Genomic DNA, 23,427 nt, shown 5'->3' with positions numbered 1-23,427 from the left:
GAATACCATTGAACACAGGAAAACACAAAACAAACACAAACAAAAACATAGAACATGACAACCATTTGTTCTTTTCAAATGTGACAAGGCATTCCGAATGGAACACGGGCAACTTCCACTGGCATTTTAGAGTTCAGGCTTCTTTAGTGACCACGCTGACGTCACTATGGCTCTCCTTCTCTGAGTTTGCCTTATAACTCATAAGCAATCCACACACTCAGGTTTGGAAATGTACTGTAGTTCTTCTCCAAGTCACATTCAGGAAAATTGTCATATGAGTACATTTTCTCATTTTTAGGGTTATTGAGACATAGTGCCTATAGACTGCTTGAGAGATGAGGTTCGGGAATTGTAGGCAGAGATGGCTGCGTACCACTTCCATCCTGCTGCATGTCAAATATTCATGACATCTAGCCAATACCAGCTGTAGCTAATATAATGGTGTGATGTCGTGCGCTATAGTAGGAACAGTACGTAGAAGCGCACTTTTATTTGGAAAGGCAGTACTTTCTCTGTCATTTATTCCATTTTGTTCTTTTCCACGTCATTGATGGTATAAGGAATTGTGTTTAAAAATGTTCATTGTAGGGGGGAAATGCCATTGAATTGTTGGTGGAAGATCTGAGAAACACGGGAAGTAGGCTACGTACTTTATTTTGAAAGAATGCTGATCATGTGGCGGGAGGAACTACTCCCTCTTGTATGTGAGACTTCTGAGTGTAAGGTGCACATTTTGTTCTCCTCCACATAGTTTTATGGTTTCGTTGGAGAATGTGAATATTAGTTAATTTAAAACGTTTGCAAATCAGGTGTAACCACAGAGGCACAGAGTTGAATACGTTTAATTGATTTTAAGCATAACCTTGTTAGTTGGACAACGAGTAGAGAGGTTGCAATGTGTGCGTTGCTGAGGACTATGTGGTTTGTTTGATTCGAAGGAGTGTTAGCAGAAGCCGCATGGTGGCCGTGTTCTTGATGTTGCAGAGTTTTGAGAGTAATTGTGACGAGAAATCTGTGTACATCTTTGAATGTGTCTCCTTCATAATGCAGAAAGAGGATTAAACCAGGTTCAGACCAGCCAATGTGTGTCTTCTCATTCATCATCCAAAAAAAATACACAGCGCAGTGTTAGACTCACTGTAATAGCAGGGTGTGGTTTCCTGAGCACATTAGGGTAATTTCCAGTAGCTGTTTTTACTTTCTGTTACAAGGAACAAAGTGACAACAATGGTGACCATCGAAGCGTGTCTGCTTGAAGAAATGGACCTAAATGACCAGATAATGGGTTTAATTATGTTGCTAAATCGATAGAGAAGGTGGAAACGTACGGTGCCGTGAAAAAGAATCTACCCCCTTCTGATTTCTGTTTTGTTTTGTTTTTTTATGTATCTATCACTCATTATGGTGGCGCAGCGATAGAGCATTGGCTTCACATTTCTGAAGGCCTGGGTTCAAATCCCGGCCCCCCGCCTGTGGGCAGTTTGCATGTTCCACCCATGCTTTCATGGGTTTTCTCTGGGCACTCCGGTTTCCTCCCACATCCCAAAAACATGCATTCAGTGGAGACTCTAAATTGCCCCTACGTGTGATTTTGAGTGCAACTGTTGTTTGCCTTTGTGTGACCTGCGATTGGCGAGCAACCAGTTTAGGGTGTACCCTGCCTTCTGTCCGATGACAGCTGGGACAGCCGCCAGCACTCCCACAACCATTGTGAAAATGGATGGATGGATATCACACATCAAAGTTTCAAATCCATCCATTCATCCATTCATTTTCTTAGCTGCTTATCCTCACAAGGGTCGAGGGGAGAAAACCCTTGCAGGCACGAGGAGAACAAGGAAATACAAAATGCAGTTTTCTATGACAGTTCAATTTATTAAGGCACAAAAAAATTAAAACCTTCCTGACCCTCTATGTGTATCCTTCCTCATGCATGATGACAGCTGGAAAAGAATCCAGGACTCCCGCAACCCTTGTAAGGATAAGCGGCTCAGAAAATGGATGGATGGATGGGGATGTGATGTCCAAACATTATTTCAGCCTGCGTCTAACTTGAGAAAACACCTTGTGGTAAGTTGTAGATATTTCTAGTGTGGAGTGAGCAGTGGATTTGGGAAAATTAGCACTACCATGATAAATAAATACTACCATGTTACTAGCAATATGGTGTCAAACTCGTACACACAATCAATAAGTCTGTTCTACAACATCTTCATTAAGTCATTTAAGCAATTAAAGCAAATAATATTTCTCAAGGGCCCCAAAGTATCGGTTGTATTTTGGGCAATTAAAATTTGAAATCATGGTAGGTGTGTCTCGATTCGCATTTTTATTTCAATTTTTGTTTATGTTCTGATTAAAAAAAAAAACAAAAGTTAGTGAACTTACTCTTGTAGTATTTCAGATGACTTTCCTAGTATTACTCAAGAACTAGATCAGAAGAAGTTTTCTTCGGCTAACTCATTTTTAGTCATTTGAACAACAAATTTCTCACACAGGCATTTTGAACCTCTGGCTCGCGATTCATATTGTGCTCTTTTGATGGTTGCACATGGCTCATAGATCCCGCATAATGCCATACTGCACATCCTTTCTTATGTATAGACAATGCAAATGAGGCAGAGACAGTTTATCCAAGCAAATCACAAATGAGGTGAGCCAGACCTTTATATCTCTGACACGTCTCCTTGGCCCATTGGGGCCAAGCCCAACGCAAAACTCACTCACCCTGAATGCAATGGTAGGTCAGATAGATGTCAATGTTGGAGGCCAACCCAGACCATGCTAATAATTTCCTTGATCCCCCCTCACCTGAAACCACTGTCCACTAAGGTGCAAAAGCCCCCTGCTCCACCCATGAACAATCTTATCTATTAATCTGACTGATATCTGCTGGGTTTTTTCCAGAATAACTCAGACCCCAATGGATATCGGGAATTTTTCATCCCTGTAAATACAAAAAACAGAAATATATGTCAGTGAGACATACAGTAAATAAAATAAATATTTCAACACCCTGCTATATTGTAAGTTCTCCCAATGGAGAGGTCTGAAATTTTCATCATAGGTGCATGTCCACTGTGAGAACTATAATCTAAAAAGAAAACTCCAGAAATCACAATGCATGATTTTTTAACAATCTATTTGTGTGGTACAGCTGCAAATAAGTATTTCAACACTTATCAGTTAGAATTCTGAGCTTCAAAGACGTGTTAGTCCGCCGTTAAAAGTCCACCTCTATTCCATGTATTATCTTGAACCAGATGCATCTGTGTGAGGTCGTTAGTTGCATAAAGACACCTGTCCACCCCATACAATCAGTAAGACTCAAACGTGTAACATGGCCAAGAACAAAGAGCTGTCCAAAGACGCCAGAGACAAAATTGTACAACTCCACATGGCTGGAAAGGGCTACGGAGAAAGCCAAGCATCTTGATAAAAAAAAAGTCCACTGTTGCAATCATTAGAAAATGGAAGAAGCTAAACATGACGGTCAATCTCAATTGGAGTGGAGCCCCATGCAAGATATCACCTCGTCGGGTCTCAATGATCCTTAGAAAGGTGAGGAATCAGCCCAAGACTACACGACAGGACTTGGTCAATGACCTGAAAAGAGCTGGGATCACCGTTTCCAAGGTGACTGTTAGCAATACACTAAGACGTAATGGTTTAAAATCATGCATGGTACAGAAGGTTCCCCTGCTTAAACCAGCACATGTCAAGGCCCGTCTTAAGTTTGCCAATGACTATTTGGATGATACAGAGGCGTCATGGGAGAAGGTTTTGTGGTCAGATTAGGCCAAAACTTTTTGGTCATAATTCCACTTACCGTGTTTGGAGGAAGACGAATGATGAGTTCCTTCCCAAGAACACCATCCCAACTGTGAAGCATGGGCCTGGAAGCATCAGGCTTTGAGGGTGTTTTTCTGCACATGGGACAGGATAACTGCACTGTATTAAAGAGGGGTTAACCAGCGACCGCGGCAATGTATTGTGAGATGTTGGGGAACAACCTCTTTCCCTCAGTCAAAGCATTGAAGATGGGTCGTGGCTGGATCTTTCAACATGACAATGACCCAAAGCACACACCTAGGAAAACCAAGGAATGGCTCAGTAAAAAGCAACCTAACCCTGGCGTGGCCTAACCAGTCTCCAGACCTAAACCCAATAGAAAATCTTTGGAGAGAGCTGAAACAACATGTTTCTCAGTAACGGCTCAGAAACCTGTCTCCTCTAGAGAATATCTGTGTGGAGGAGTGGGCCATAATCCCTCCTGCAGTGTGTGCAAACTTGGCGAATAACTACAGGGAACGTTTGACCTCTGTAATTGTAAAGAAACGCTACTGTACCAAATATTAACATTGGTTTTCTCAGGTGTTGAAATACTTATTTGCAGCTGTATCACATAAATAAATCAATAATAATAATCATACACTGTGATTTCTGGATTTTTCTCTTTAGATTATCTCTCTCACAGTGGAATTTCAGACCCCTCCATGATTTCTAAGTGGGAGAACTTGCAATATAGCACGGTGTTGAAATACTTATTTTATTCACTGTATATGATCTCAGTTTCCTTTGCTGGGTCACCGGGGCCCCCATCTGGAGCCAGGCCTAGAGGTGGGATTCGAAGGCAAGCACCTGGTAGCCGGGGCTGCACCTATGGGAGTTGCGGGACACAGCTTAAAAGGGTAACATGGGTCCCCCTTCCTATGGGCTCCCCACCTGTCAGAGGAGCCATCGGGTTCAGTGCGATGGGAGCTGGGCGGTGGCCAAAGGTGGGGACCTTGGCGATCCGATCCCCGGCTACAGAAACTAGCTCCAGGGACATGGAATGTCACCTCTTTGGCAGGGAAAGAGCCCAAGTTGCTGTGTGAGGTCGAGAAGTTCTGACTAGATATAGTTGGACTCACCTCTACATACTGCTTGGGCTCTGGTACCAGTCCTCTTGAGAGGGGTTGGACTCAGTTCTATTCTGGATTTGCCCACAGTGAGAGGCAAAATCTTTTTCTGACACCATAAGCAAGGAGACAATCTTGTCTTTGTGGATCTTTATTACAAAAGAAAGGAAAATCTTTGCAAAGAGAGGAAAGGGTACAATTCTCGTGAGTTGTCACCCTTTACGCTATAGACTAAAAGATCTTTGGTAATAGGAAAGGGAGAGAGACAGAAAAAACAACGGCTAGATACACATGTATGCCACAAGGATTTGAATTAAAAATGCCACTGAAAGTTTTATGTTATTTCATCCCATTTTCAATAGCTGCATTTCAGTTTAACTTTTCAATGTTAACAAATTCACCATATAAAAAAATTTAACCTTTAAAATTCAAACACAATATTTTCAGTCTCCTGAGATTCAAGTGGCTACAATTCGTTAAATTAAGTGTAAAGAAGGAAGGGTTACTTCAGGTCAGAACCCAACACCCAGCCAATCCAGTTATGGTTTCTTAGTCACGTGACATCACATACTAAGAAAGCGTAACTGGTTTTCTCCTCATATTCCCACCTCATATGTGTCATGATTGATGATGAATCCCTGTTTTGCGCTTATCACTGGTTTGCTCTGATCACTGTTTTTGCGCTTATCACTAGTTTTCCTCTTCCCACTCCCCATTTTATGGAAGCGCATCACTTTATCACAATATTCGAACATCTTGGAAATTGTAGGGTACTCGAACTCCGAAATGTTGAGACTTGGGTACCATCAGATCTTGAGGCAATGACCCCCTCATTGAATTTTACCCAGGGAACTCTTTCCCTTGCTATGAAGTCTTGCGGTACCGAGCCCCTTACTGAATTTAAACCATCAGACTTGAACCCCACACGGTCAGGTTTTGTGGACTTGAACCCTCACTGATCTGTACCGTAGGTACAGACTCAAACCCTACTAATGGAAAGTGGGGAGAACAACTACCAATACCTCTTAATACAAAGACAAGATTTATCAAGAAATAAATACTAAAAAATCTTCACCTTAATTTTTTGTTGTGATTCATTTGGAATCCCGAGGTGATGGCCCATCCAGGAAGGCAGCTGGGTAGTGTCCCGTCCTAATTCTCGGGTAAGGACAGGAAGAGTGCTCTTGTCCCGGATGATCAGTCACAGGTCCGGAGAGTCCCTGGATTGGCGATCAAACTTGGAATCCCACTTTATGACAACTACTGTTTTGGCAAAATCTTTTTCTGACACAATAAGCAAGGGGACAATCTTGTCTTTATGTTTTTTTGTGATAAAATAAAGGAAAATCTTTGCAAAGAGCGGAAGGTACATGTCTCGTGAGTTGTCACCCCTTACAATAAAAATCAGACTAAAAGTCTTTTGGTTATATGAAAGTGAGAGAGACAGAAAGAGAAAAAAAACAAGACAAAACAAGACAGTTATCTATGTCCAGGTGTATACACATGGAGCCGGGAAAAACATCACATGATGAACAGTCCGACTGGGAGTACTAGAACCCATAACAGGATAAAGTTGAAGGGAGAACTAATATTCAGTGTACAGTAATCCCTCTCTACTTCACAGATCACAAATCATGGATTCAGTGCATCACGGATTTCTGGAAACCCCCCCCCCCAAAAAAAAAAAACAGAAAAAAATGGATCGCTACACATTAATGCGCCATCCCCAGCACGACAACATGGACCAATGAAGGAAAATAAATAAATAAATAGAATTTTAAAAAATCAAAAACAGTAGCATACATCAGTACAGTACTGCAGCAGGAAACCACATTGATGGGGTATAATGGGGCATCCCCAGCGAGACGTTTACCAATGAAACCAAACAAAAAACAAAAAAAAAAACGCCATTTACCCCTATTTCGGGGTTTTTCGCTTGTCGCTGGTGGGTCTGGTACCAATTAACCCTGAAAAACAAGGGCTTAATGTAAATCCAAAATATAAATCTGCCCAAACAGCATGATTGGGAAGAACATGTTCAGGCAGAAGGGTGTCCACATGTGCACTTGGCACCAGGACACACTAAAATGCAGTTCAATGATCAAATATGTGGACATGTCATGAGACTTGCGACCTCGTGTCTTGGACACTCGGGTGAAGAGGGGGGGGGGGGTTGTACTGGAATATCGTTGATTAAAAATACTTACTTTCTGAGTATGCGATTTCAAAAAGAAAAAAGAACGTCAACAATACTCGAGCTCTGTTTGCTGTGGTTGACAAGCTCACAACCCCCCAAATCAGATAGATCCAGAACTCATAACAGCTGACAAATGCAATGAGTTTGCCAATTATTTTACTGAATAAATACAATCCATCAGGTTAAATGTCAGCACAAATCAGCAAAATGATAAAATGATTTTACATCTGAAGCCGCTCAGGGAAAATTCTATTAAGTTGTCAGAATTTGATATAGTTGACCAAAAAAGTAGAGAAAAGTGTTCATCAGCAGTTGAAACCATCAATGAGCTGTCTTGACTCAATACCATCTGACTTTTTCAAAACTGTTATGAAGTCAGTGCTACCTGATTTGCAGGAAATAGTCAATTCAGTCTGGCGAGTTGCCCAAAGCTCTTGAAATAGCTGCTGTTAAGCCTCTTCTAAAAAACAGAGCACTGGACAATTCCATATCTCAAATCTCCCTTTCTTAGTCAAGATTCTTGAGAAAGTTATTTTTAATCAACTCAGCAATTTCTTGAATTTAAATTGTTTTTTTGACAAATTTCAGTCAGGTTTCTGAACTCATCACAGTACAGAATTGTTGAATAAGTGTTAAATAAGATCAGGTTGAATGCAGTCTCGGGAAAGGTGTCAATTTTGGTCTTGTTGGATCTCAGCGCGGCTTTTGATACAGTAGATCACAATATACTGCTGAACAGGTTGGAAACATGGGTAGGACTAAATAGAACGGTCCTTAAATAGTTCAGGTCCTACCTGGAGGAAAGGAGTTATTTTGAAACCATTGGAAGTGCTCAATCTCAAAAAATGGCAATGACCAATGGGGTCCCTCAAGGCTCAGTTCTTGGACCCCTCCTGTTCAGACTGTATTTGATAGCCTTCGGTCAAATTCTTCAAAACTTTAATTTTGTCAGTTATATTTAGCAGTGTCTCCAGATGATGACACTTCAACTGAATTTTTGTGCCAATGCCTAAAAGCAGATGAATAATGGATGAGCAAAAATTTTCTTCAACTGAACCATTAAAAAACTGAGACATTTGTTGTTAGCAATAAAGAAGAGAATTGCTGTCAGTAAACACCTGGACTCTCTAGGTTTAAAAACCAAAGACCAAGTTCGAAATCTTGGTGTTCTTATGAATTCCGACCTGACTTTCAACAATCATATCAAATCAAACACAAAAACTGCCTTTTACCATCTGAAGAACATATCGAGAGTGAAGGCTTGCATGTATCAAGCAGACCAGGAAACGCTCATCCATGCTTTTATCTCAAGTAGACTTGACAGCTGTAATGGTGTTCTGACTGGACTCCCCAAAATGAGTATTAAACAGCTGCAGCTCATTCAGAATGCTGCAGCTCACATTCTGACCAGAAAAAAGCTGTCAGAGCCTATAACTCCAATACTAAAGTCCTTGCACTGGTCTCCATTCACCTTTTTAATAGATTTTGAAGTTCTGCTACTGGTCTATAAATCACTAAATGATTTAGGTCCTCAATACATGAAAGAAATACTTACGCAATACAAACCCTGTAGAGCTCTGAGATTGACTGATTTATGTCAAATAGTGGAACGCAGAGTCCAAAGCAAACATGGTGAAACAACATTTTGCAATTATGCTGCACACAAATGGAAAAAATTGCCAACAGAGGTGAGGTCAGCCCCAAGTTTAATGTTTTTAAATCTAGGTTGAGAACTTTTTTTTCTCATGCTTTTTAAAGTATTTCCACTTTTAATCATATTATTTACACTGTATGTGGTTTTAATATTACTTTTTTAAATATACAGTATATATTTTGTTGTCATTTTTGTTTCGATCACATTTTAATTTTTTTATGTCTTTGTTTTCAAATACGTTTAATCATGTAAAGCACATTGAGTTCCCTCGTGTATGACATGCGCTATACAAATAAATTTGCTTAGCTTTGCTAGGTGTGATTGTGAGTGTGACTGTTGTCTGTATCCAAGTGCCCTGTGATTGCCTGACAACCAGTTTAAGGTGTACCATGGCTCCTGCCCAATAACAGCTGGGATTGGCTCCAGCCCTCCGCTGACCCTCGTGAGGATAAGCGACTCAGAAAATGTATGCATGGATGGATGGATGGATTGCATTAATGTTTCCCTGATGACCAGATTTATTTCACATAAACTTTCTCTTTAGGTGTATGAGCACATATACACATTAAGTATAAATGAGTAAGTATAAGTCAGTAGTAAGGTACTGTATCTCAAAGCCAAAAGAGCTGAATTCCCTTTCCATTCGCAGTCCCATTGCTTTCAATTAGCTGGAAGTGGGCAATTACAGACGGCGTTGAGGCCTCTAATTTAAAATAAATGCAAAAAAAGACCCTTAAAGTAGTGTTAACAATTTTGTCCCCTGCCAGTTTTCTCATTATTTTGTTGCTCTTACCCAAGAAAAATGAAAAAAAAAAGGAGTAAATGCACTTGAGAGGATGAAGAATAAACAAACTGCTGCACATTATTCACTTGGCCTGGTGGTTAGGAATGGGATGTTGCCAGTCAAGGTGGAGTAATTCACAATGAATTTTTTTAATTGCTTTGATTGAAATGAAATATATATGGTTGCTTAAAGGTCAAGTGTCATCAAATGGATGATTTTTGGTTCAGGGATAATGACGGTTCTCTCACAGAGAAATCCCAAGACTACACCCCTGCACATTCCTTTCCAAAAAGCTAACTCCGACAGAAGGTAATTATAACATCGGAGACAGCGAACTGCTTGCAATCAAGACAGCCACGTCAGAATGGAGACTTTGGTTAGAGGCGACGCAGGTCCCGTTCTTGGTACTAACAGACCACAAAAATTGAGAATATATTAAGTCACCCAAGAAGCGTAACGCCAGACAAGCAAGGTGCATACTCTTTTTTTTATGTGGTTCCGCTTTGTGATGACCTATCGGGTGGGGACAAAGAAAAGGAAATGCGATACACTATCGTGTATGCACGATGTGGAAATAACCGAGTCCGATCATGCCCCTATCCTCCCTGACTCTTGTTTCGTCTCAGTCGTCACCTGGGAAATCGAGACCCAATTTAAAGATCTGCTTAAAGGTCAAGTGTCGTGAAACGGATGAATTTTGGTATATTATTAATGAAAAACCCACAGCCAATATGGTCCCATGTGTTTTTTCACCACAAAACATGATTTTGACGTATACAGCTTTTTGTAACTCCCACCATAAAAATTCTGTCAGGGATTTGTTTTCGAGAAGAAACAGGAAGTGACGTAAAGGACAGCGGCGCCCCCTCGTGGACTCGTTTGTTTACATTAGTTTTACCTCCGGGACGGTAGCTCGTTGTTCCTTCGTGTTATCCAAAATCCCGACTCATTGCATTGCTGGACATTGCTTGAACACTCGGGAGAATGGAATTACCCCAAGTTTGAAAGAGACCCTGTTCGTTGTGAAAAATGAATTGCACGGGTGCAGAGGACGAGAGCTTTGTGGGTTCCAAATAACAGGTAGGTGTGTATACAGCTCCTTTATTTTTCCGTTGAGGATGAGGCTAAGGCCTTCTATAGCCCTGTTCACAGCTATTCGGTTTTGAAATGCCATTAATGAAGTGGTTGATAGCTATTCATGCATGGCGCCAAACTCACTCCATGTCCAATTGCCCAATTTTTGTATGTTGTAAGGTGTCAGAGATGTTCCTATAGAAAAACAGCTAAGACAAGCCTGAGGACTGTAGAGAGTGAACTCAAACCAACCAAGATTGTCTTTTCGTGCACGGGACAGACGGAGGACACCCTGTGAGTGCACTTCCTCAGACTGCCAAAGTGATAGTCCCTGTCTGCTCCTTTTTATTGCATTCTCAGGTCAAAGGGTTACATGGTTATACAGTGAAAAAGCTGACACAGATAGCTACACCAACAGCACATAAACACTAAGGTACATGTTTCTTCAAGGCTGCAAGAGTGTCCTGATAAACCCACAAGAGAAAAAGCATGGCATTGTTTAAAGACATGTTTATGGCATTTGGGGGTATCCTCCTGCGGTAGAAGGGCGTCATCTCTTCCCAGTGTTGAGGAGTATCTGCTTAAGATCAGAAGGTAAACATGTTGAGGCCAGGTAGGAGACATCACTTCCCAGTGTTGGGGAGTATCACGTTGAGGTCGGCAGGGGGGCATCGCCTCCCAGGTGTCACTGGGTCACACTTCAAGACACGCACGCATGTCACAAAGAGGGATGTAGTCGATTCTGTCTATGATTGTACACCACCAACACAGAAAGTATTTGAATCCAGCTGCCACTTGTTCAGCCAATTTATACTCACTTGGAACACCACGAGGAACACCATTAGCGTTGATGTATGTCAGATCATTCTGCCCTTGCCAGTCAGCTGCTCTTTTTTCCCTACATCACTGATCGGTAAAATGGCATGTATAGCAGAAGTTTGTTCATAAGCAGACATTGGGTGAATGGATAACGGGAGTAGCAAAGTTATTAGAGTACAGTGTCCAGTCACATTTCTAGGTAATTTATTTAAAAAAGTTTATTAGCATTATATCACCACCAGATGTCACTGCGCGACAGTGGTGTGAATAAAATAACTTCAAACATATGTTAAGATGACTAGTTTTCCAGTCTACTTCCTTCCCCTTTTAAATCAATGCATGTAATAATGTTGGTGGTGACATCACTAGAAAATAATGCTTTTTTGTTCATGAAAAGAAGTCAATGGATATACTGAATCGCATTGTTTGCACTCACCATAAGGAACTGTTTTGTTCATTAATTTTATGGTACGGTTATCAGGTAATAATGTGGGAATGACTTGAAACAACGGTCTTGGACTCATGCACACAACACAATTCTTTAAAGTGCGACTGACACCAAAATATACATTTTAAAACATGTATTATTATCAAAACTACATATAATATGAATCACTTTGACGATAATTCAAGTCAGAAAAATTGAGCTCGGAGCATTTTATTAAAGCGCAAAGTTGCGAAGGTATGACATCCCAGTGGCCGCCATATTGTCTGTGGCATCATATGACGTCACGTGCAGGCATCACTGTCAGGTTTAAGCAGCCTAGGACATTTACAGTACAATTCTCAAGGAAGGAAGACAAGAGGAACTTCTTGCTCGCGAGGAGAATGTGGGATGTGTCTCTATCACAATCTCCAACCTGTTCTAATCACTTCAATTTTTTATTCCTTAGCGTGGTCTGCATCATAAAGGAAATGAAATGTATAAAAGTTAATCAACAAGGCGATGTTTTTGCAATACTGCTTAATGTGTGAAAGTCTGTGGATGAAAAGTTGCAGTGTGAGAATGTGGCAAGAAAGTGATTACAGCAGATAGCGTGCTAGAACGGAATGTTCTCGACGGTTGGGTGGTGATGACCACAATCAGCAGGTGTGATGCGACGCGACGCTTGACCCAGGCAACGATGGTTGACCCAGACCTAGAGGGAGACGGGAGCAACAAAACATCAAGAACCGCAGGCGGAAGGAGTCGGCCCACCATCCTGCAGACCAAGAAAGACCAATGAGAGAGCGCTAAGGATAACTGCAGGAGACACATAACCAATAGTGAATTAGTAGATTGTACTTTTAAATTGTCCTGGGCAACTCTGATGTGGAGTACGTCGGCTGGAGGGAACAGAGACGTACAGGGTTGTATTGAGAGGGACCCGAGACCAGGTGTTTGTTGAAGGAATAAATCCACTTGCGTGTGAAAACGCCGGCTTCCTGGTCATTTCTTTGCAGAACGAGCGCGCAAATTGTTGGATGAGTGGTGGTCGGGTAAGGTCACAATTTGGAGTCAGATGATTAACGGACTTTTGTATTGATCTAAAAATAATATCCAACAATTCTTGGTGACCCTGACGTGATGCAAGAAAGGTAAAGAATTCTGGGACTTAGCGAAAACCACAGAGTCTGGGACTCAGGGTCAGGGACCCATGTCCACACCAGGTGATGACCTGATAAGAAAGCCCCGAATCCGACCTTCCTTCCTCGAGTGGCCACATCGAAAAGGTAAGCAGAATACCTGTTACTAAAACGTCAAAATTCTGCATATTGGAGTGTGTAAATTGTAAGAGGAAGGATTATCGGAGGGGGCAATATTGTAAAAGTCTGGATGTTAGTTGGGTATAAAATCTGGGATTTACCTACTAGAATAGTTTGGAACTATTCGTGGTTAAGATACGGTGTAAAATCTGGGATTTACGTATCAGTATGGAAGCAGTGTGAGTGGAATACCAAACTGTTGTTCTGTGTGAAAAGTGTCCGGGACGCGCGCGGGTGGATTGTGAAATGGTGAGTGAAACTAAGTGTGACAGTGGTTTCGGGTGTGAGAAGCCATATGAGGGTAACGATGTGTGGTCGGAGATAAACGGTCATTATGTGAAATTGGAGACTCAGTTAATGAGTAGAATTGAAGGAAAGAAAATTAAGAAGGAAAGGGAGCGTAGCCAGAAGGTGTTTTTGACGTTAAAGAAAGATGAGCTGTTTCAAGGAGAGCCCGGAACGTGGGATATGTCAAAGTTGGCGAGGCAGTTACAGAAAAAGGAAAGTAGAATGTTGGCGAATATTTGAGGCTTGAAGGAAGATAAAGATCAAGCAAGTTGGAGACAGCGTGTTAAGTTGGAGAAGGAAGTGAAAGAGTTGGAGAAAGATAGACGTGGCAAACACCAGTTGGCAACGATTGCAACTGCGTTACCGGCGATAAGTATGGAGGAGTGTGAGGAAGTTGTGAAGAAAGTGCCTGCGTCGGTTGATAAAGTGGATGAGAGAAGAAAGACCCGGCCTTTGAAAACGGAAATCACAAATACTGGACAGAAATTGTATCATTCCTATGTCCATGCAATGGATACTCCCATTAATTTGATGGGTCGAGACATCTTCACAGCACTGAGAGCCCAAATTCTTTGTGGCAAACAGGGACTGACATTGACATTTCCTGACGGACAGGTCTTGGAATGCACCCAACCAGTGACGACAAGAGGCCAGTGGTTGATGGCCCCACTCTCCACAGTACCAGAGACTGCACGAATATACTGGGCTCGGCTGAGTCCAGAGACCCGATTCGGAGGAGGTGTCTACTCTACGTACTAGCTACTACTGTGGAAACCATGGATCCAGGCTTTGGCACCATACCACCCCCCAGTACCCAATGTAACTTGATTGCCTCATATTGTTTAAGCACATCATAGCAAAGTTTCCATTGCACCCAATGGGCCTCTCGATTGCATTGCATCACATAAGCAATGAAGCATTAAAAACAGAAAGCAAATATGAGATAACTTTATATCCAATTAATCTGGTTTGAAAGTGGGGTGATTGAGTTGCTTTCCCATTTCTATCGCCAGAGCATCTTCCTGGAATCACATTCGCTAGGAGGGACGTCAATCTTTACCCGTTATGAACGTCCTGTATCTTCATCATTGAATCCATGTCATAAGCTAGTGCACACTCATATTGTACATCTTCGCGGATTTATTCATCTTTTTCACCATGTGCCCCAAGCAAGAAATTGATTGTCAGTGTCAGTGATAAGAAGATGAGAGTTGTTTTGTCCATCAAAATAAAACGAGAAATCCTCGAGAAATATGAAAAAGGCATGTGTGCATGTGGCCTCAAGCTGTTGCTCCACGGGATTTTGAGAGGACCAAAGTGGAGGTTGAACCTGAAGTTGAGGAAATTGTTTCGCTGGGAATGGCTGAAGAGGACGTCAACAAGTTAGTTCAGGAGCTCCATGAGGATTTTTCAACAGAGGAGCTAAAGGAGCTGGAGGCGATGTAACACATGACAATGCAGGAGGAGTTTCGTGAGGACGGCGTTGAGGAGGAGGCCACCACCATTCCATCAGCCAGAACAAAAGAAGTGTTAACAAAATTCCATGACATTTCCGAATTTATCCAAAAGAATGGTTACCTAATGGGGCTATTGCTCACATCGATGACATTTGCCTTGCACATTTCCGCAAGATTATTAAAAGCCGTCAAAGACAAACATCCTTGAAAAGGTACTTCATGAAACATTGAAAGTTAATGTTGTTTATTTTAATTCATAATTTATCAAATTTATTAATTTCAGTGGAATTCGGTTGTGTGCCTTTGTCCTCCACGATGCCTTGTCATGCACCGTTCACGTCGTTGCGCAACGGCAAAGGTAAAATAACATGAAATTTATTTTTTACATAAAATATAATTTGAATGGTTATTTTTGCGGCGGGGCGTGGGGTGGGATTGGGGGCTTGGAACTGATGAGGTTATAGGTAAAATGGGTTTCTACTTACGAAAAATTCACATTACAAACGAGTTCTGGAACGGATTAATTTCGAAAGTAGAGGTACCACTGTATTGGGATTCGTCCACCTTTAGTAGACATCTTATGTGGCATTTCAGGTTTTGCTCCATTTCCATAGCACAATGCTATGTGAAATTGAGGGTCCCTTTCACTAGTATAGGGCCATAAAGCCATAACATAACATACTGGTTTGCATGATTGATACTTTAAAATTAGACCCTTGGTAGTATTATTCATGATAAACTTCCCTGTCTGGTATCTTTTTTGGTTTAGTGACAAGCTGGACTAATCAAGTCTCACCAATTAGATGTCCCCATCCAAAGCCAATGGTCGCATCCCATTCGTATCCTGCCCCCCAGTTTTGGCCATTATCCTTGGATTCATTGGTAAGTGCAGAGTAAGGAATTATAATTCAGGTAGTTTGATTTTGTGGAGACCAAAACACCAACCCAGTATGCCTAGTCTGGATACCCTGTTCACAGTTTTCGTCGTCTGTCATTTCTCTTTTATTGCAGTCTAATGTTCTTGACTCAGATGGAATTGTTGCATTGTGTATGTTTACAGGTGGTTCACAAGGGTACCACACAAACAGGGAATGTAAAATAGTTGTCAACACCCAACAGCAAAATTTAACCATTTAGTTGCCATTATGATAGCGGACTCACTCCCCTAAATGCCTTGGGCGAGTTGTTTTCTTCACCGCGTTGGGATGACACTGCTCTAAATACCACTGCCCCCTTTGCAACTGGACTTTCAGCGCCCTTAGCAGTGGGAATGACAGCAGGTATCTTACAAATAGCCAACAAAACAAATTAGTCCTTATCAATAACCCTCTTACAATGAGACAAATGTAGCCATGTCGATCTTCCTGCTATTTTTAGAGCAGTAGGCGTTGTCAAATGTTCTTGATATAGATGGAGAATACCACTGCTTCTTAATGCTTCTTACCAAGACCCAGTCTCCTCGTTCCACCAAAGTGGTGTCCTGCTAAGAAACAGAATGGTCCCCATCAGAGGGTATTTGGATTTGTTGTTGTTTATCAAACATTTTCCGCATTTAATCAGCAAGATTACTTTCTTCATCTATTCTCCATTGTTTTTTAAATTGAGGAAGCCTAGGTGGTCACCCAAACAATGTCTTATATGGTTTTAACCCCTCAGTGCTTGTTATATTATTTTAAAATTTAACCAAATCTAGACATTGTGTCCTTGTCCTCTCTGTCTCTGCAATGCACTTCTTAAGCCTGTTTTTTATTTTACCATTCATTCTTTCTTCTAGTGCTGCACTTTAAATGTGGTAGGCACAATGTTTTTTTTTTTAATCAATGTGAAACGTTATTCCTATCTTTTTAACAATTTAATGAACAAATTATCATCATTATCACTATATATTCTTTCCAGTATGGCATAGCAAGGTATTATGTCTTTATAGAGTACACTAGCCTCCGTCAAAGCATCTGGAGGTTTTATGAGAAAAAGTTCAATCCAGTTTAAAAATGCATCTGTTATGACCAAGCAGATGTGCACAATTATGAATGGATACCGTGGTTTGAGAAACCTTCCTCTGTTTGCTCTTAAATTATCATGTGGGTGATGTCTAGTGCAACCGAAGCATGCTCTACAAAAATTTTTTTAATAAGAATTGAGTGGAGGTAGAAGCAGGTGTAGTGGATCTAACTCTGCGTTGTGTATTTCTTTTAATGATGGATGAATGAGAAGACACACACATTGGCTGGTCTCAACGTGGTTTAATCCTCTCTGTATAAAAAGGAGACATATTCACAGGTGTTCACAGATTTCTTTTCCATATACTCTCACTCCTCTCTCAATAGGAAGACTCGGACAAGAGGAAGTATATCATAAAAATAATATATGATCTACATTGCAACAGATGAAAAGAATACAAAAATAACTTACATAAACTCACACACCTGTATTATAAATGAGACACATTCACAGGTGTTCACAAGTTTCTCTTCACAAATACTCTGAAAACTCTGCAACACCAAAAACACGGTCACCACACAGCCTTTGCTAACACACATTTGCACCAAACCAATGATGGAGAATAAAAACTAGACTGCGCACTCTGCATACATTATGGACACTGCCATGGTCAATTGGCTCTGACTTCTAGTCAGGGCAAAGAGCATGGTAAACATACTGTACATACATTGTGATGGAAAACGATGCAATGAATCTACATACTTGGGCTGTTTTGGATCCCAACAGACATTAATATAATTTAAACATTTGCAGCATGCCCAGGAATGTTTCGAAAATACATTGACACATAAAGTGCCTTGTGAAAGTATTCGGCCCTCTAGAACTTTGAAATCTTTCGCCACATTTCAGGCTTAAAACATTTTTTTTTTCATTTATCACAGTGCAAGCACTCATATTGAAATGGAAGGCGTGTCAGACCACTGCATATCTACCAAGACCCAGCCGCCCCTCTAAACTTTCACCACGAACAAGGACAAGACTGATCAGAGATGCAGCCAAGAGGCCCACGATCCCTCTGAATGAACTCCAGAGATCTACAGCTGAGGTGGGAGAGTCTGTCCATAGGACAAAAATCAGTTGTACACGGCACAAATCTGGCCTTTATGGAAGAGTGGCAAGAAGAAAGCAATTTCTCAAAGCTATCCATAAAAAGTCTCGTTTAAAGTTTGCCACAAGCCACCTGGGAGATACACCAAACATGTGGAAGAAGGTGCTCTGCTCAGATGAAACCAATATTGAACTTTATGGCCACAATACTAAACGATATGTTTGGCGTAAAAGCAACACAGCTCATCACCCTGAACTCACCATCCCCACTGTCAAGCATGGTGGTGGCAGCCAGTTTACATATATACTACGTGTATACAACACATGTGTAGAGACACGCTTTTAATGAAAGATATTTATATATGTGGTGCAACTTTCTATTAGTTATTGGTTACTGGTAATAAAATAAGATGACACTGAATTCCGAAAGACACATTCACAGGAGTTGGTTATGCTATATCCATCACCAAGATTGAACCGAAAATAAAAATGAATTTGTATTGCATAATTTTGAGAGAGAGATACACGAAGTCTGCATATATAACCAGGAGGCTTCTGTAGAAAGTGTGTACGGGAGAGAGAAAAGGGAGTGGGTGTTGCATCTAAATATGGTTGTTCAGCCGTGACAATGAGTCTCGTCCCAATTTATCTTTCTTCAGATTCCCATCGAAAAAAAAGGAAAGAAACTGGTGCCTGCAGTTTATAAGGTAACTAAATCACATAGCATAGCACATTATAGAACAATGCGTATTTAAAAAAAGAAAATAAACCATCTGTCACGGAGAAGGTGTACAGAGGTTTACGTGTGGTAGCGATATCCTTCCATGTACAGAGAAGCTGTCTCCATATTTGTATTGTATTTGTATTGAAAAAATCTGAGTGGGTCCATCACTATGTGGGATTTATTCTTGATTGAGAACAAATCCAGCAATAAAGTATTCGTATGCCTCCAGATGCTTATACGCTTTCAAGCTTTTCCGTGTAAATCTCGACGACTTACTCACCAGATAGATGTGTATATCCAGTCGTCCAAGACAAGCGGAAGCAAATGAACAGACCAATTTATTATGGGCAAAAATATCGACTTGGGCATTAAATATGGGTCCTCTACGCCAAGTGTCTGTCATTTTTCCACGTACCTTTGTTTATTATCACCTTCTAAGTCTTTAACGGTATTGGAGAAAACTCTGGATATCGTGTTATCAGACATATTTTCGTTTCGTCTCAATGGAATTAACTTGCAACAATGCTTTGTTAGACCGGCAATATGGCGTTGTCACGTGATTTTATGGTGTAGGTGCACGAGCTCTATTGCTGGATTTTGCTCGAACACTCAGGAGGATCGATTCACTCTTCACACTTTTCCAAAACACCTGGTTCGTTGTTAAAAAGGGATAGAACAGGTGCTAAGGACAAGAGCTGTGTGGGTTCTAAATCACAGATAGATGTGTATAAACCTTTAAAAAGTAATATTAATTGTAGGGGACTAATTTGTCTTACAGTTTATAGCATATGTTTTGTGTGAATTTAGAACAAATCCCCTTGGTCAAACCGGCAACTTATAACAAAGCACTTGTATTGTGTTGAAGACAATTTGATCACCCACACAATACAATACTACACAAAACAATAAAATAGAAGTACAAAGATAGTTTAGTAGCATGTAACACGAGCTAACTAGCTAAACTAGAGGTATAGTCACCAAACTCAAACAACTTCTGCGAAAGCAGCAATAATAAAAAGCACCGTCCGCGTCCGATGAAGTAATCCTTCTCTCAGAATGTAACAAAAGAGCCACGTTATATCGGTAGTGTCCGTGTACTTTTCTGTTCGCAGCAGGAGGAATAAAAAGCTCTGTCCGGGTCCGACAATGTAATCTTTCTCTCAGAACGTGACAAAAGATGCGCGTCATATCGCCGGTCGCCGCAGTTAGCCACCGTTTCACCCGACTTGGAGGTGGGTCGGGCCAGGAGGCTGGCTGACCCATGCTGTCACACCGCTGTTGGGGATGAGAAAGGAGCCCCCCAACCGGCCACCAGTGTCTGGGCATCCCAGAAGTAGTTACTCCACCCAGCATGGGTCCTCCTGAGTACGCTACATACACAAGTCACTTTCAATATTTGATCAGGTTCCTCATCCTCCTCATCCGTCTGTCGGGGAGTCTGTTGTCAGTTAGAAGTGATCCGCATATCGTCTAATATGGCTCAAAACGATAAGGTAATATGGCATTAGTCACTTCACTTGCTTCTGAGATGTCTTTAAAAATAAAGAGACAAGAGCTTCAGTCTCAGAAGGGACGTCAGAAAAATCCGAAAATCTCTTGTTCACCTGCCATGGCAGGTGGCACAGCGTCTTCTCAATGGCAACTGTCCCAGTGTGACATCTGCAAATGACGTTGTAGGCAATATGGCTTCCACTGGGATGTTGAGTGAGACTTCCGCAACTTTGCGCATGAATGACACGCTCTCTGCTCATTTTTTTTTTTTCCGTATAGACATTGAAGCAAAAAATATTATCTGTAGTTTTTATAACAATATCTATTTTACAATGTATATATATGGATGTCAGTTGAGCTTTAACCTTCATCAGGCCGTAGACTTTAACTTGAAGCTGAGGTAACATTACTTATCCTGAAATTTATGAGTGACTACTTTTTATTATTAGCCCCAGTTTTATTTTTAGCAGTCTAACTAGTAACAATTATTGGATAGTGCTAACAGATTGATGTATGCAACATTGGTACAGAAAATATATCTTGAGAACTTTTTATATTACTCCAGAATACCATCAGATAACCATCAGCTATTATGGGTGCGTGCCATCAACCGCATTGATTCAATGACGAAGAAGCAATGGGTACCGTCAAGATATGATGTTGTTTGTTCTGAACACTTCAGAGAAGAGGACTTCTATCCCTCCAAGCACATACATTTGAAGCTGCTCAAGAAGACTGCGATGCCATCTGTTTTTTCTTGGAACACTACAAGCATGTATGTAACTGGTCGCTTATGGTGTATATCTTTAATCAATAAAAAATGTATCAAGTTCCTACTGCTCATTTAAATTATGTAATATGACATGTGTAGCTTAACTATAAGTGTTTGTGGCTGTAAATGTTTAGTGAAGATTTGTATATTTTACATGTGCTTAAAATGGATGATATCATTGAGGTACTTAATGCTGGAAATTTGATATTGTTAAAGGGGAAATCCAGTGCTTTGCATGAACAGTGTATCCAATAGGTCATGTACTATGTTCCCTATTTTGACAATGTGATGTTAAATCCTCTCTCATTTAATAGTATTTTGAGAAGATTTTTTATCAATGTAGGAATAATTGTGATCATAATTATCATACATCTGTTTCCAATAAAGAAATGCTTTGCTCTGCTCTAGTTAACGTGGCAGACTCCTAGCAGGAGATAGCAAGAACAAAAATGTCTAATCATCAGAACTGTTAGAACTGCTGCCTGTTAAAGAAATGATGACCACACATGTATTCAGCAATTTTCCACATATGCACACGCACATGAACAAACATGTACACCTTGTTTCAAACTGTTTTGCTTGCCGTCTCCTTTTTGTAACATCCATGTAAATAAGAGGCGTCTTAAAACTCAATAAATATAGGTGCTGAGGAGAGGATAATCAGAGAGTGCAGTGGTGAATTGTACGAGACAGTTCCTCTCCTCTATCCTCGCGAGATTTGAACTGGTGTCTTTGCTTCCTTTTTTGTCCTGTTTAATGAATGTCTGATTGGTAAACCTGACAATTAACCGTTACGAATTTTCAGGGGCACTGCCATTTCGCGAATCACATGACCTATGTGCGCAGATGTGACATGTACCGTGCGTGGGATTGACGCGGAGTCCGATGAGCGAGCTCAGGGGGCGGGGCGCGAGCCGAGCTTCCAGGCGGCGGAGGCCATTAGCCCCGGACGCCGAAGCGAGGCTGAAGGCCTACGCCCCAACCAAAGCTCGGCTAAAGGCCTCCACCGCCGCCGAGGGCGGGCTGCGAGCTCCGGCGACGGGCCGCAAACCGAGCTTCGACGTCCCGGGAGGCCGTTAGCCGAGCTTCAGCGGCAGCGGAGGCCTTTAGCCTACTTTCTGCGTCTAGGGCTAACGGCCTCCGCCGCCTGGAAGTTCGGCTCGCGGCCCGCCACTGGAGCTCGCTCGTCGGACTCCGCGTCATTCACTTCTGAAGGACCATCTGCGGCTGCTGGCCCGGAGCTCCGGGAACCTTTGTTTACGCACTTGCGTAGGCCTCCGAGTAGTCAGACTCTGCATCATTCCACCCGAAGAACTGTCCCAATATTCAACATTTACAGCCACAGGTTCAAATCTGTATGGAAATATTCCTCCATCTTTCCGATCAACCAATACTCCTATTTCTTCACCAGATGAGGATAAATCTGAGAAATCCGCGCTGGGGATAAATGGTGTCCCATGTAATCGAGCCTTTTTTGTGGCACGGTACACGTCACATCTGCGCACATAGGTCATGTGACTCGTGAAAATGGCAGCGCCCCTGAAAATTCATAATTGTCAATAATAATCTTCTCAAAACACTATTAAACGAGAGAGGATTTAACATCAAAATAGGGTACATATTCCATGACCTATTGGATACACTGTTCATAGAAAGAACTGGATTTCCCCTTTAAATAATAGTATTCGGAATTGTCTTACAACTGAATCTTTATATTGTGAACATTTTTACGTTCACTTTCATATATCTTATACCGGGGGGTGCTCAATGCGTCGATCGCGATCGACAGTTTTGTGACGGGATGCTGAGAAAAAAAAAAAGATATCGGCCATATTTTTTTGTAACTCACCGCGCATGTGCAAACAATGACAGTGCAGGAAAACACACTGTCAGTGAGTCCCCCCTATTTTAAGCTCTCGCTTAAGAAATCTTAAACATGAGTATGGATGCTGCAGTAAAGAAGACAAAAACGTATCACATTCATACGGAATGGGAGGCGGACAATTTTTTAAGGATGTCATTTCAAGGATGTCAGGTGTCAAGTGTGTTTGCCTCATCTACCAGTGTAGTAAAATGTTAGTGGAATTTTTTAACTGTTTATGGAAAATAGGACACCGACATTCCGCCGAAAAGCAAGCTCAGAATGAGAAAAGTGAACAAACTCAAATCCCAATTGGCCACACACACACACATCTCAGATTGTGAGTGTTTCTCACTCCAGTTGGACAAATCCACTGACATGACGCAGCTCAAGTGTGCATTTTCATTCGCATGGTGTTTAGTGATTGTCAACATGAACTCGGATAGTTCAAAAAAATGTTTCAAGTTAATTATGTTGTGTAATATTGGCTCATGTGGTTATGCAACAGACACAAACATACATTTACACATAAAGAATCCTCAATATACTTTAAAATAAATATGTTTTGTGTTTTTGTTCTGGGTAGATCTTTGTGACTTGGTCATTCTATT

The 23,427-nt window shown here is 41.3% G+C and overlaps 1 long non-coding RNA gene across 1 annotated transcript; it reads left to right on the top strand.

Annotated features, from left to right (window-relative positions):
• The first annotated feature begins 678 nt into the window (after nt 1-678).
• On the top strand, nt 679-21,040 carry LOC133506211 (uncharacterized). Its single transcript, XR_009796425.1, has 6 exons — nt 679-724; nt 1,944-2,070; nt 15,690-15,802; nt 17,803-17,966; nt 18,628-18,675; nt 20,749-21,040. It is a non-coding gene; the product is annotated as an uncharacterized LOC133506211 (long non-coding RNA).
• The last annotated feature ends 2,387 nt before the right edge of the window (nt 21,041-23,427 follow it).

Source organism: Syngnathoides biaculeatus, chromosome 9 (assembly GCF_019802595.1).
Source record: "Syngnathoides biaculeatus isolate LvHL_M chromosome 9, ASM1980259v1, whole genome shotgun sequence".
Lineage (NCBI taxonomy): Eukaryota > Metazoa > Chordata > Actinopteri > Syngnathiformes > Syngnathidae > Syngnathoides > Syngnathoides biaculeatus.
Note: the sequence above shows the minus strand (reverse complement) of the source record. Positions and strands in the feature narration are given on the sequence as shown.